Raw genomic sequence first — 11,900 nt, forward strand, 5'->3', positions numbered from 1 at the left:
TCAATAATAACTTAATTCCTACACATAAGCAAAAAACTTTACGTTTCTCTTAAGGAATGACATTAATTAGGTGCCATTTTTGTTAATTACTTAGGTGACATTTTCTTAAATACTTACTACTGCCACGATTCTGTCAAATTTTCTTAAATGTTGTCTAATTATGTTTTTTGCCCATATTTAAAAGCTTACCTCAAGATTGTTTATATGAAGCCCAATTTTTCAAAAATAACAGTGAAACACCATCTTAGATATAATAAGGCTTTATATCTAGTAAATTAAAACTAACTTTAAAATGAAAGACTTTAAAAAAAAAGAAGAAAAAAAAAAGAAGAAAAAAAAAAGAAAGGGAAAGCTCAGATGCGCAAGTTTTCGTCCATAGGACAAGTGCGGAGACCCAAATCACCGCATGGAGCGCAGATAATATCATCACAGCAAACCCAAAGGGATGCACCAGCCGGGAATCGAAACCGGGTCTGTACCGTGGCAGGGTACTATTCTACCACTAGACCACTGGTGCTTCTTGGCTTTATGTCCTTCAGAAAACATATGTGTATGCATTCAACCTAGACCAATTCTGGTGGAATTCAAAGATTCTGCCTTTACATAGACTTGTTAAATGGGCCGACCCAATCCGGACCCGAGCCCATTGACTCTTGGCCCATGGGTTCTCAAGCGGGCCGGTCCGGTTCACTTTCTATTAGGGGACGGTCCGAATTTGACCCATTAATCAAAATATATTGACCCGACCCGGACCCGTAACCCATAATCTCTTAACTCGAGCCCTTATGGGCTGAATCCAATTTAATTAAAAAAAGTTAAAAACTAATAAACAATAAAAATTTCAAACTTTATACATATATACGAACTTGAAATTACTACATGTCCTTGAAACCCATTAGAATAAAATGAAAGAAAAATCATACTTTGTTAACATGAAGACTTGAGAAACATATGGAATTCGATTATTTCTATAACTAATAGTCTAAACCATATGGAATTCAACTATTTCGACAAGACGCCTCATAATGTTTGGTACTATATTCTTTCTTCAATGTTTAGATTCATTTTTTAACCATTTGTCTGAATATATATATATATATATATATATATATATATATATATATATATATATATATATATATATATATATCAGGACCGGTTGACCTGTGGGTCAACTACCGGTTCTGGTCTGGTCCGGTTCAGTGGGTCAAAAAATTATAGCCCGGTCCAGGCCCATTAAATTAATGGGTTAGTTCGGTTAGGGTTTCATGGGTCATGGACCGGTTAACGGGTCAATTTTAATGGGTTATGTAGGCCGATTCGTGGGTCGGCTCGGCCCATTTGACAGGTCTACTTTGCAACGGTTAATGTGCGATCACCTATAGTTAGAGACAGAGACAGGATTTAAAATTTATAAATTTAGAATTTTAGTTCTTAATTTAAATGTAAGATTTGAACCAAAACTATTGAGTTCAACCAAATACGCAACTGAAAGGCGGGCTCCCCCTACTTAAGGTAGTAGTACAGTACCTTTAATTAACATCCTAGGCAACCCGCTTCGCCCTAGCCTCTTCCCTTATTTGTAAAATCCCATCATATATAACTAGGGGTGGCAAGTGGGCGGGTTGGACTGAATTTGGGCGGGTCAAGATGTGTTAGGTCAATAAATGAGTCATTGTCCAACCCAGCCCAAAGTGTACTTGGGCTAAGATGGACTGGGTCAAGATGGGCTAAACAATGGGTCATAACCCAACTCGCCCAACTTGACCCATGTTTTAGAACCATGTTCATCTTACATAAAAAAAAAGCTTTTTACCTTAAAATGTGTAAGTCGAAATTTTTTTTGGGGGTGGGGGGCGAGTGGGTGATGTAGAAAAACGAAAAAAAAAAACAGAAAATAGAAAATTAAAATAAAAAAAACGTAATTTTTTTTGAAACACAAAAAAAAGTATTTTTTTTAAGGGGAGGGTTTTTTTTTGGGGGGGGGGGGGGGGTTGGTGCAGAAAAAAAACAGAAAATTAAAAATACAAAAAAAAAGTAAAAACTTTTTTTGAGGGGGGGGGGGTTGGTGGTGCAGGAAAAAAAACAGAAAACTGAAAATACAAACAAAAAAAATAAAAAAATTCTTTTTGAGGGAGGGTGGGTGGATGGTGCAGAAAAACAAATGAACATAAAATTAAAAATACAAAAAAAAGAAGTAAAATTGGGGCAACTGAATAAATTTCTATATAAGTTGGGTTGAGATACCTTTTGTTTTGGGTGAGTTTCATGGGTTGTATTTGGGCTGCTTAATATGTCAGAATAGGCTATAAAATATAATGGGTTAACTTGAGCTTAACCCAAATTGACCCATGAGCTAAAATATTTGTAACCCAACCCATTAATCTCTGAGCAAGTTGGACGGGTTAGATGAGTTTGGGCTCAAATTACCACCCCTATATATAACAGTCTACAGTCTACAGTCTACTTAGTGTGCTAGTAGAACACTACAGTATGGAAATGTTGACTGAAATTAAGCCAACGGTTTGGCCAATGTTATGATATGTCTTTTTCATGCAAATTGTTTAACCATTTATATAAGTTGTATATATTGAAATATCAATAATATACTGTATATCAGTGTTTTACTGCGACCACATTCTCATGTAGATCAACATATAAAGCCTTGAAATCAATAAGGGAAAGGATCTTTGTTGTGCTGAAGATTTGGCATATAATATTACTACCTTCTAAGCGGGGCCAGAGCAAGCCTGTTAGGTGCCGGTTCGGCTAGACCTAGTCATTGTAATTTACATTAGAAAATTCATTAAATATATATAAATATTTAATTGCGAACCTAGTAACAGAGACGAATTGTAGGTTCCATGGCAAATTCAAAACCTATAAATTTCCAATCATAACTAGCTCCACCTTTACTTTTAAGATTTCTTTAGTCCAGGAGCGCCTGCAGCTCGAGGAAGCAACAACAACAATAACAACAACAATAACGACAAACCTATTGTAATCCCATAAATATGGTCTGTTTGACTAAAAAATATTAGGTCTTTTTATTAAACTAATTAAATAAAAAGATTTAGAATAAATCCTAGCCAGAGATAATTTATTCTGGATCTGAGATAGAAGATAGGAATAAACAAGCATAACTGAATATAAAATTTGATTATAGCTACGATTGAATCTCACAATGTAAGAAATAAATGATTGCTCTAATAATATCAAATGATAATGAAGAATACATAAAGGAAAAGAATCACCATTCTTGAACAAGACCGACTTCCGTACTTTTGATAAAATTGAATTATAGATGAACACCGAGGTTCTCAACTCTTATCTCCTTTTTCGGCGAAGAGCCTGAGATTCGGGGACATCTTCATCTTTATGAGAGATGTATATGTTTGTGTGTGTGTGTTCTCCTCTGCCTCCCTCATGTCACACCCTCTCATGATATTTATACCAAACACTTCCCTTACCCAGCGGTCCTTAACTAGAATACCTAATTTCTTAGAATATCTCACAAAATATTCTTCTAAATATCTAAGTATTGAACTAGACGTTCAGGCGGAACTGAGTGCTCGACCTCGGTTGTAACTGAATCACTCGCCAGTATGTTGCTTCCTATGCTTGACCTCGGCTTGATTGACTCTTGGTCGTTTTTCCTTAAGTAGAATTCTTTGGTTCAGATTTTGACCTATACAGTTGGTCCCTCCGCCCGTCGGGGTTGCCTTTGGGCGAGCTTGATGATAAGCTATAATTGCGTATTTTAGTCACTTATTACACTCTAATTTACTGCATTTTAATTGAGTTTGAGCTTTAATCGCTAGTGTTTTGCACTAATGGTGTATTTTATGCCTTGTAGGAGTGATTCCGAGCTATATAAATATTATTGTTGGCCCAAGTAAAGGTTAGTTTTGAAGACTGACAAAGGAACTCAAGATAAACCAGGTCCATCCCTTAGGTTCACAAAAATGGGCAGATTCGAGTATGTGGGATGCACGTGAAGGAGATAAGTTTAACTTGGTGAATTTAATACCTCCTGATCGAAAAGGTTGCATAATTTATAAGGCGAGGGACTCCTTAATAAAAAAGAAGACTATCCAAGATAGGGAAGGAGTTAGAAGTTGAAATCAACTAGAACTCTTCCACCAAGGAAGAGTTGCATCAGAACTCTAGTTATTACTTCATCTACTAACTCTATAAATTGCAGGATGTTCTCACATTACAGTGTTGCACAAAAACGCAAAAGTTAAACGTGAATTGAGAGCAAAATAGCAAGGCTTTTTGCAAGAAGTTCGTGTGTAATTCAAGTGTGCAAACCTGAAGCTACATGAACTAGATTGAAGAACCAGCTCCATAAAGAGTTTTATATGTCTTTCTTTATTTCTAGTTCAATTGTAGTAGGTATTTTCATATTGTACTTTTCAGCTTTATCTAGAAGCAATTGTAATAGGTACTTTGGGTATTCAAGTTAGAGTTAACTTGAAGTTGTCGCAACAGTTAGAGACTGGTTGCTACAACGGGATTAGAGGTAATCCTTAAGTTACAAAGAGTTTTGTAAATGCTATTTTGGCTTAGTGATTTAGTGAAGTGTTAGGGAAAATCCTACTGAGTAGTAGGTCGTGATTTTTTCACCTTTTGAGCGGGGTGTTTTCCACGTAAAAATACTTGTGTTCTTTACTTTCTATATTTATTATTCCACAACAGTAGTAGTTGGAATACATAGAAGAACCAGGTCCTTCCATAAACAGTTTAAGCGAAAAATTGGTCACCACACAAATCACCCCCCTCTTGTATGGTATTGACGTATAAAACATCAATTGATATTAGAGCAGATTATCCTTGAATAGGCTAACACCTTAGGAACGGATCAAGATGAGCGCTCAACTTGGAAACTGGGAAGGGCAATCCACTGATAGGCCTCCACTCTTTAATGGCCAGTACTACTCTTGGTGGAAAAATAGGATGAGAGATCACATTATCGGAGAAGACTATCAGCTATGGGACATTGTCACTGATGGTCCCCTGGCTAACATGAAGAAGAATGCTAAAGGAGTAGATGTGCCAAAAACAAGAGCTGACTATAATGCTGAGGACTTGAGGAAATGGGAAAAGAATGCTAAGTCCAAGAAATGGCTTGTGTGTGGACTTGGTCCAGACGAGTACAATAGAATTCAAAGATGTACCACTGCTAAGGAAATCTGGGATACTTTGCAAGTGGCTCATGAAGGAACACCTCAAGTGAAGAGGTCTAGAGGAACACTGATGTATTCTCAATATGAGAATTTCACCACGGAGGAAGGGGAAATCATCCAGGAGATGTATACAAGGTTCACCGCACTGACAAATGAACTTAAGTCTCTTGGAAGGGTTATTCTTGAAGAGGACAAAGTTGAGAAAATTTTGACAAGGGTTCTGCCAGTCACTTGGGAAAGCAAAATCACTGCCATTCAGAAATCAAAGAACATTGCCACTCTTAAGTTCGATGAGCTAATTGGAAATCTCACTGTCTATGAACTTAGAAGGCAAACTATGAAGATGGATGCACCCAAGAAGGAAAGGAGCCTGGCATTCAGAATCACTGAAGGTGCTGATCTAGAGGAGGATAAAATGACCATGATCACAAAGGACTTCAAGAAGTACCTAATGAGAGAAAAGGGTCCTTCGAGAAGTGGAAGCCACAACAAACCAAGGGTTCCTGAAAAACAAACCAATGAGGGGTGTTACAAGTATGAGAAGACTGATCACCACATCAAAAACATCCTCAATGGGAAATTGAATGGAAGAAGGAAAGAGCTGAACAAAGGAACAGGAAGAAGGAACAAGTTCAACCCAAGAAGATCAAAGGATCAACAAAGGCTATGGTTGCTGCCTGGGGAGAAGGCTCAGATGAGGACTCAAAGGGTAAAGATGGAGATGAACAAGCACTTATGGCAATTGGAGAATCCGATAAGGAATCTAAGGTAAGTATAATTCATCTCAAAGACAAGATTGAATTTTTGTCTAAAGAAAGGCTATCTGAGTTACTCCTGGATTTCATTGATGAATCTGAGGATCTAAACAATGAAAAGGAATAATTGTCTAAGGAGTGTGTGATTTTAAAAGCTAAGTGCAAAAATCTGGAACTTAGGGCTAGTGAAAGTGAACGTAAAAATGCTGAGTTAAAGAACCAGGTTCTTGAACTTGACACCACTGTCCTAGAGCTTAGATCTGAAATCTAAAATTGAAATTAGGAATTGGTAAAAAGAAATATGATCACACACAACTCACTTTAGCATAAAATGTAGGAAAAATGAAAGATGAGTTGTATAGAAGATATGAGCAGATAAGAGTCCTTACGGAGGATCTAAACATGGTTAAGCACGAGCTAGACAGAACCTGTAAATGGAATAGGTCCTCCGATGCACTTTCATGGCTACACGAACACCATAGTAGAAACAAGAGAGGACTTGGCTACGGGACCCCTGCACCTAAGTGGGATCCTAAAAGCAAGTACCTCACACTTCTTGAGAACAAAATTTGCACACGCTGTGGTAAAACTGGTCACTATAAAAGTGAATGTATTGCAAAAGAAAAGGCTAGTCAAAAAATAAAGAATTTGTTCAAGGGAAAAATATGCTGCCAGGTTGGGCTAAAAAGAATCTGATTCACTTTTTTGCCTATAGAAAGGGACCCAAACTAGTTTGGGTTCCTAAAACTAGTATGGTACATGGATAGTGGCTGCTCAAAGCATTTGACAGGAAGCAAGAACCAGTTCCTTTCACTTGAGGACCTCAAAGGAAGTAATGTCTCATTTGGAAATGGGAAGAAAAGTGAGATCATTGGGGTTGGAAAGGTAGGTAAGACTGATTCTCAATCTATTGAGAATGTCTACTTGATAGATTGCCTAAAGTACAGTCTAATCAATGTATCACAATTATGTGATAGAGGTAACTTGGTAGCATTCACCTCTACCAAATGTTTTGCTATAATCTTACCACTGACAAGATTATTTTGCAGGGAAAAAAGAGTAAACAATATATACATTGTAGATTTGTCCACACTTTTTGAAAATGAATTCACTTGCTTAAGTATGTTGGACAATGATCCCCTCCTTTGTCACAAGAGACTTGGACATGTAAGTCTGAGTCAACTCAACAAATTAGTCTTCAAGGACCTGGCGATAGGGCTGCCTAACATCAAGTTCAAGGAAGATAAATTTTGTGAGGCTTGTGCAAGGGGGAAGCAGGTAAGATGCTCTTTTAAATGCAAGAAAGTGGTAAGCACCACCAGAACATTAAGTAGAGATGGTAAAAGATATGTGATGGTGCTTGTTGATGATTACTCTAGATTTTCTTAGACATTGTTTTAACATCTAAAGATGAAGCATTTGACATGTTTACTTTTTTTGTTAGAAAAACTCAGAAATAATAGGTAATCAACTTGCATCAATTAGGCCTGATCATGGAACTAAATTTGAAAATGCTAAGTTTGCTGAATTTGCATTCTATATCATAAATAATTGCATGACTAGACCTCTTGTTAAGAAGATTCCATATGTGTCACTTAAAAGGAGAAAGCTAAATATATCTCATCTTAGGACATTTAGATGCAAGTGCTTTGTGCACAATAATGGCAAAGACTCCCTAGGTAAATATGATCTTGGAAGTGACGAGGGAGTATTCTCGGGATATTCTTCACATAGTAAAGCTTATAAGATATACAGTAAAATAACTATATGTGTAGAAAAAATGTATATGTTATTTTTTTAAAAAAACTAACATTCTTTCTGAGAGGCAGAAACAAGATAATGAAGAGATTGGGATGATAGGAAATTCAAATGGTGAAACCACAGTCCAGCTTGAAGATGCATCGCAGGAAGGAACAAGTGATGGAACAGGTCCTTCTACCCAGGGCAACATGACAGGGGGAACTGACTAGAGAGGAACTGATCCTCAAGCCTCGAGGAAACCTGTCCATGAACCTATTCCTCTGTAACAAAAACAGTAAGGAACATCCAAAGAAATTGACACTCCTATTGCAACATCCACGAAATTGGATATAGATAAACCTGGTTCATCTGTTGATTAGAAGTTGTATAGGGGAATGATTGATTCTCTTTTGTATCTTACTGCTAGAAGACCTGACATTGTTTTCAGTGTAAGGATTTGTGCTCGATTTCAAGCCTTGATTTGTATGCCTTGATTCAACAAGATCTAACAATAATGTAACTCTTCTTCTCAATATGCAGAGTTCATTGAAGATCCTATTCATATTTGTCCTACCATGTTTTGCTGCTGAATGTGCGTATAAGATTTGGTGGTACAGTTCAGGTGGTACACAGATCCCCTTCTTAGGTAATGTCATCGCGAGTGACATTGTCGCGTGCATTCTTGAGCTCACGTCTTGTCTTTACAGGACAACCGTGTTCTTTTTAGTCTGTATCCTATTCCGGCTGATATGTTACCTTCAAGTTCTCCGGCTATAAGATTTTGATCAGGTTTTTCATGTAGATTCGGACGTTGAATCAGTGTTGAGAGAGCATTTCAGAATCAGGAGGCATTTGAGGATCATTAGCCATAGGTATCGCGCGTTCATTTTGTGGGTGTTGATGTTCATTACAGCAAGCCTATTCACGTCCCTTCTCATGACTACGCGCTCAACTGCAGATCTTCATATCTATAAAAGTGGTGAACTTGTGGTATGCCTTATACGCGTTCTTGATTTTTCATTGCTTTGTATATTCAACACAAATAATTTGAACTAGATCATTGATCACAATTGATATAAATGTGACACTCAACTAATGAGAATGTAGCACAAGCACATGTATGTTGCTGTCCAAGTATTTCTAGCAACAGAACAGATTTGCCAAAACAATCACTCTTTCTGTTCCATTTTATATGACACTTTCCTTTTATATCTGTTCTAAAAAGAATGACACCATTCTACGTCTGATAGATCCTTAATTTTAAAGGAATCTTTATACAAATAGTCGATCAGAGTCACTGTCACTATTTCTAGCCGATATACATAGATTATACACTAATTATATATGCTTATACACATATTATACATGGATTATACATATATACATCTGCCGATTACTAATTAGGTTAATTTTACGATTTTTCAACTTCACGTTTGCCCTGAAGATGCTCTTTTAGCGTTCTAAGTGCACTTGTGGTATGTGTCTAAGAACCTCTTTTTATTTCTTAAAATCTGTGCTTAGCTTCACATGTATTCTTTCATTCCACTCCTTTCCAACTCATTTCTCCGGTTCAGCAATTTCAACACCGTGCCCCTTCTTCAGGGCGGCAGATGGGTCTAGAGAACCGAACTATCTCACAATTTCAATCCGGTTAGAAAAACTTCTCCTGAGCAATTCACGTATCACTCGAATAGTAGTATGAAACCTTAAGAAAAGGCGATCTACTAGTTGAAAAAAGGAGGATCCCTTAAAGAGTTTATGTTGTCTCGGTAGGGAATAGTCCAATCTTTTATACTATCATATGAAATGAAACCAACAACGTACCTATTATGGTTTTTATCCTAGATGACCGAGGAACTACCCCTAGTTTAGTAGTTTTAACTCATTTCCCCAAGCTATTTCAGCAGATCTTCATCTTTAATCATCTCTTTGTTGTTGTTACTGGTTCGAGCTGGAAACAACCTCTTGCAAAAATGCAGGGTAAGGCTGTGTACGATAGACTATTGTGGCCCGGCTCTTCCCTGGAACTCGCACATAGCGGGAGCTTAGTGCACCGAGCTGCCCTTAGTTGCTGTTACTCGTAACTAATGTCGTCGTCTTATATGCAGCTTTGCTCTGTCAGTCTTCTTGCTGGTCTCATGATACTGTTGCGAAGCGCGACCAAAATCACTCACAAGGCTCAATCTGTGACATGCCTTGCAGCCAAGTGGCATGTATGTGCAACAATAGACTCATTCGATTCGATTGAAGGTGAGACTCCAATTACTCGGGCGACCTGTGGCCAAAGTTTTCCTGCATGTTCAGAAGGATCTGATTCTGATGATGTTGGAGATGAAGAAGATGAATTGGACAATACGAAATTTGTTCCTGCTTATGCCTATAGCACAATTTCATTCCAGAAAAGACAGGCACTAGGTATGCTGGTTAATATCATTATCCGTTTAACTTCTGTGCACTCACCGTGTATAAAATCGTAACTTGAGAAATATAATAAATATCTACTGGCAGAGGCGGACCTATGTTTCAACAAAAATTCTGAATACATATGTATATATATGTTGAAAACGGTCATATATTTTACTTGGCACTCTTAATATAAAAAGTTAGATGAGGGCACTGGTTGAGCAATCCCGCTCATGTGCCCCCACCACCTTCAAATTTTGGGTCCGCCCTTGTCTACTATAACACATAATGTAAAAAAATTTACAATTACATATATTTAATCCAACTCCAGTTTACCAAGGACATGACCCTCGATAGGGACTGGTGGAGGTCGAGAATTAGGGTGGAAGGCTGACAGGTAATCGTTAGCATCTCTTAGTCTTACCAGTAGTACTAGTATTATTTTAATATTTTCTTATTCCTGGTTCTTTATTATTACATGTTGTGCCATTTGCTCATATTACATTGATGTTGCTATTGTTTGTTACTTTATTTTTAATGTTTCTTGAGCCGAGGGTATCAGAAACAGCCTCTCTACCTTCACAAGGTAGGGATAAGGTCTGTATACATACATTACCCTCCTCAAAACCCTACCCGTGGGACTAGACTAGGTTTATTATTGTTGTTGTTGTATATGTTTAATCCTACTACTATTAAGTTCTGTATTACTGATTGTCTAGAATTATCTAATTGTAGTTCATTTTGTCACAATTATTGGAGTGAAATAGTTTGAGAACAATAGAGCAGGAGTAACAATCTATGGATATATGTTGGATAGAAGTTCTATTCACACTATATTTGGATTAGAATTATCATTGGTGCTTTGGTTGCTTGGCAAAACTATTGGCATTTCTTGAATCATCGACTATCAGAAACGGACTTTTTGACTCGTGCAATGGTTAGTAAAAATATCAAACGACACGGATATATGAGATCAATATTTTTCCTCCGGTGCCTTCTGTTCATTCTTCGTCATTTCATCATTTCGTTGTGTTGTTCTGTTCGTATGTCCTTGCCCTTCTTAGAAGGCGAGCGAGTGTGCATAGAGCTATTTGTTGACAACTTTTGTATCATTTCTTATATCATATTCTTACTTTTATTGGTTTTTTGCTTGTTAAATAATTTATCAGGATGGATTGTAGTTCTGATGCCACCTTCACTGCAGCTATTTGAGTAAATATGTTATATATGTCATGCATAAAAATTTTCATACGGCATTGGTTGCATAAGTGGTTAAATAAATGATTCAACCACCACCTTGTTTAACCAAAAATCTGAGTCTTTGGTCAAAACTAGAAATAAAGAGAAATTCGGGTTACTGATAATCTGGAGACAAAAATAATAGAAGACTTCTGAGAATAATAAAGTAATAAGTAGTTTTGTATTTCAGTGTAATCTCAATAATATTTCGTGTCTACAGATGTTGAGTCCTTCTCCTTTTATAGTTGATTCTAGGAGAAGGTGTAATGCCTTTGTCTTAATGAGGCAATTATGAGCAATAACTGATATTAAAAGAAACGTTACACAATCATTTCTATTTAATTCAAATTTTCTAATGTATTTGATATTTAATGCTGTATTTAGACTCTTTTACGTCATCAAATTCATATCTTCAACTTCTTCCGATCTTCGGTCTTTAAATGCCTCGAATAGGTACGAGACTCGTGCCATTTGAGTAACGGTCCACACCTATGTTGCTTTCTTCTCCCCATATCTGTTGTCGCCCGTGCCTCTTGGCTATTTATTGCGTTTTGACCTTTTGACCAGTCCACGT

At 37.1% G+C, this 11,900-nt stretch overlaps 1 non-coding gene and 1 pseudogene across 1 annotated transcript; one reads left to right on the forward strand and one right to left on the reverse strand.

Annotated features, from left to right (window-relative positions):
• Nucleotides 1–446: 446 nt before the first annotated feature.
• TRNAG-GCC (transfer RNA glycine (anticodon GCC)) lies at nt 447–517 on the reverse strand. Its single transcript has one exon. It is a non-coding gene; the product is annotated as a tRNA-Gly (tRNA).
• Nucleotides 518–5,855: 5,338 nt separating this feature from the next.
• Nucleotides 5,856–10,983, forward strand: LOC107807505 (uncharacterized; annotated as a pseudogene).
• The last annotated feature ends 917 nt before the right edge of the window (nt 10,984–11,900 follow it).

Source organism: Nicotiana tabacum, chromosome 1, assembly GCF_000715075.1.
Source record: "Nicotiana tabacum cultivar K326 chromosome 1, ASM71507v2, whole genome shotgun sequence".
Taxonomy (NCBI): domain Eukaryota; kingdom Viridiplantae; phylum Streptophyta; class Magnoliopsida; order Solanales; family Solanaceae; genus Nicotiana; species Nicotiana tabacum.